A 4,265-nucleotide genomic window follows, 5' to 3' on the forward strand; every position below is an offset into this window, starting at 1 on the left:
GGTTTGGGTTTATCCATGGGTTTCTGCACTAGAGCGGCAACTACTTTGCCTTTCATGAAGTATCCCTTCTTGCCCTTGCCCTTCTCGAAACTAGTGGTTTCACTAACCATCAACAATCTATGGTCCTACTTGATTTCAAATTTCGCGGTGTCAAACATCACAAATAACTCAGGGATCATCATCTCTATCCCTGACATGTTATAGTCCATCATGAAGCTCAGTAGCTTAGTGTCAGTGACTTTGGACAACTATGTCAATCACTATCTTATCTGGAAGATCAACTCTCACTCGATTCAAGCGATTGTAGTATCCAGACAATCTGAGCACATGCTCAACGATTGAGCTTTTCTCCCTTACTTCGCGGGCTAAGAATCTTGTCACATGTCTCATACCTCTTAACGTGGGCATCAGCCTGAAATCCCAATTTCAGCTCCTGGAACATCTCATATGCTCCATCACCTTCAAAACGTCTTCGGCGCCTCAATTCTAAGCCATTAAGTATTACACAGTGAACTATGACGTAGTCATCAAAAACGTGTATGTCACATGTTCGCAACATCCACAAACGATGCTCGGGGTTCAGCACACCAAGCGGTGCATTAAGGACATAAGCCTTCTGCGCAGCAATGAGGACAATCCTCAGTTTACGGACCTAGTCCGCATAATTACTGCTATCATCCTTCAACTAAATTTTCTCTAGGAGCATATAAAAATCAATAGAGCTACAACATAATTTACAAAGACCTTTTTACTGTGTTCATGATTGTCGGGGTATACCCCGCGGTGTAACCCGGCTTGGTGGATGGCCCGACTGGGACTTGGCCACTCACTGACGACTCATTAGTGACCCGACTGAGCTTGGCGACTCACTGATTACTCGATAGGCGGGTCAGGCGAATGACAAGACTGGAGGCCCCAGGCTCGACATGCATCCCAGTATAAGGCAGCTCATAGAGAGGCCAATAGGGTCGGCTTACAAGAGAAGGCCCAAGAAAAGGAAGGACTCCTTCACACAGGAAACAAGACCCGGATTAGGATTCAAGAGAGACTAGTCCTGTTCCTACTCCTAGTAGGACTGTATATGTAAACCTACCCCTTCCACTTATATAAGGAGGGGTAAGGCACCTCAAGGGGGACGAGTTAAGTTAGATTGAGCCATGACAAGTTCACGTAATTAGAGATAGACAGATTAGACACCCTCGAGATTAGAGGTAGCAAGTATGCATCCTTGTAATCGAGATCATCATCTTCATCAACGAAATACAAGTAGGACGTAGGATTTTACCTTCATCGGAGGTGCCGAACCTGAGTAAACTCTCGTCTCTCGATTCCGTCCAACCCCTCTCAAGCCGTCACATGGTTGCGATGACCTCACACCTAAGTCCTTGCACAAAGACATATGCCGTGATAAAACCACGACATTTGACGTCCACCGTGAAGCTGATCACACGATGGTATTATGTTTTTGTAGGGATATATACACGGATCGAGATGCTCGTGATTTACTAGATGAAGAAGAACCGGGCGAAAGGGTCTACGTACGTCATGGATGAGTAGTTGGAAACTCCAGGTAAAAGATACAAGATTTGAGACAAGGAATTAGGTTTCGACGTGTCCATCGCTGCAGACGTCTCCAACAATCCGTCCGATCTGAAAGCAAATTGTCTTTTGATACGCCGCCGCAGTAGATCGACAGGAGTTGTGCTACGGCCGCTGTTTGTTCAATCCATCGAAGCCATCAAATTTCGCTACTACGCACATGATCAGTCCCGAGGCTCCTGAAGCAAGCAATTCACGCATCGGCCGAGTCGTCGTGTTCATACTCCTGCATCTCCATGAGTTAATAAGTCAATTGCTAGTTTACAGATCATCAAGTTACTACAGACACGGACTCGCCGGCGCGCGTCTGAAGTCACCCCAATTCCGCGTGTGCCTCTGTTCGTCCCGCGCTCCGCCAGCTGGGTCGCTCCTGCGCTCTCACCCTGCCGCACCAGCGCACCTTGCCTCGCAAACAACTGAAGGCGGCCAGTGCACGTACGCATAATCATCTGCTTGCAGTCAAATTGAGTGCTCAGCCACGTGAAAGAACCAAGATCAATCGGAGGAGATCAAGTGCCGTTTCAGGATCGTCATCACTCATCAGGGGGATACGACCTGGAGACAAAAACGAGCACGACTCGGTCTTGGCCTGCCACTCGCTGTGCCTGGCTCCGAGCCAACCTTGATTCGCCGATTCACGATGAGCCGGCCTGCACCACGGCCTCGTCTGGCCGCACAGACCTTCGGCTGCTGCCTCGCCCTTGCAACGCTAGTCAAACCACCGGGACTTGCGTCGCCATCGCGTAGTGAGCAGCTGCCGCGCCCTGGTCGCCTCTGCCACGTCTCGCCACCGCGGCCTCCACCTCGGACTCAGCCGTCAGCACCCGCCGCGCCGAGGCCGGGTCAACCTACCTCCGCCACCATGTTTTGCCTCGCCACCATGGCCGCGCCTCGCCTCTGTCGCGCCCTGAGCCACCGTTGCGCTCGCTGCCGCCGCATCTTGGGCCACCGCGTTCGCCTCGCATCGCTCCGCCTCCGCTTCCACCGCCGCGCCATGCCGCCCACAGGCTCCGTTCACCTGCAGTTGAGCCATCCACCATAGATGAGCCGCCGCCGCCGCGACTTCCACTTCTGCCACGGGCCAGCACTGACAAGCCGCCCCGGCCGAGCCGCCGCCGCGTTGCGTCCGCCGCACCTGGCCTGGTTCCATACCTCGCTCAACTGCAGCGTTCGAGCCACCCTCGTCAGCTGCATCCACGCTGGCTCTGTTACGCCGTTCTGTGACCCACGTGTCACTCCGCCGTCCGCGTCGGCTGCCAACTCGCCGCAGCTTTGCCTCTGCTGCCGCCTCGTCGCGCGCCTCCGCCACCGCAGCCTCACCTCAAGCTAGCCTCGTATTACTCCTGGTACTGGTAGTAGTACTACTTGCCCAAACAGGAATAGTGGACATGATGGGTTGATATCAGATGTTACAGATGCTGATACGGAGGATTAAAAAAAGAGATGGAGGTGGCCGCAGACAAGGCATTCGAGCTGGCCTTACCCCTCCGTCGCCGGTCCCGACCAGCAGGAGCTACAACCCCTGTCACTCGGGCTCTATTTCCGGGTTTAGCTGAGAAAGCGTCCAGGCTCATCCAATAAAAATATCAGGTCGGCTCTCGCGTCTACATCGTCACTCCGGAGTCACACCTATTCGCTCAAGCCGCCCAGCGAATGCACACGGCCGTCGCCCCTCGGCTTGGTCTTTATCAAATATGACAGAAATCTGCTAACTTTCGTCCGTGAAAAATACCAGAAGCCATCTACCTTATTTATTCTTTCAGTATATTTTTTATTTTTTGAAAACAAATTACTATGTCAGCAATATTTTTTCGGACGAATGCTCATTACAAAGAGAATATAATATTATGGATATAGAGCTCAGGCCAATATTATCATGCGCCGCATCCGTCCACGCCGTCTTACAATGACGCGGTCAACTCTCACGTCCGGATAGCTAAGACGGCTTACAATGACGCGGCCAACTCTCACGTCCGCGCAGCTAATACGGTTTACAATGACGCGGCCAACGCTCACGTCCGCCGACTACACCGGTTTACAAGGCCGTAATCAACTCATTGATCATACCGGCTTACAACGCCTCGACTGAAGCACCGCCCGTGTTGGCTTACAACGCCATGACCAACTCGTCGTCCACACCAATTTTCAAATGATGCGGCTGACCCGCCTTCAGTGTCGTCTTACAATGCCACGGCCAACTTGCTATCCACACTGGTTTCAAACGCCGCGATGACATCAACCTGCCGGTGTAGTGTTCACTTGTGCAAACCGCCCAACAGATGGACGCGAGCCGCCGCACGTGCGGCTCGGTTCCTATCATTCCACCGATGTCACACCTGCTCATCTGAGTCTCGCAACAGACGCGCTTGAGCCGCCGTCCCCGCTTCCTGGTTTATATGAAAAATGTCGGAAGATTTTCGAGAACACCGGGTCATTGCATGGAAGATAACCCGGGCTATTGCCTCATTGGTAGACATTTTAAAGTCGTCCAAGAGGACGAGACGCCATGATGCGCAGTTCAAACATGGGTGCCCTGCTTAAATGGCAAAAATTCATGGTTAAACTTGCCTGTGTGCTGATGCTACCCCGAACCCCGTGTACTCCGTTTCACGATAAGTCAATCCATATGGACCCTGATGTATCCGGGTTAAAACATCGATCGTGTC

This window comes from Hordeum vulgare, chromosome 5H, assembly GCF_904849725.1.
Source record: "Hordeum vulgare subsp. vulgare chromosome 5H, MorexV3_pseudomolecules_assembly, whole genome shotgun sequence".
NCBI classification, from domain to species: Eukaryota; Viridiplantae; Streptophyta; class Magnoliopsida; order Poales; family Poaceae; genus Hordeum; species Hordeum vulgare.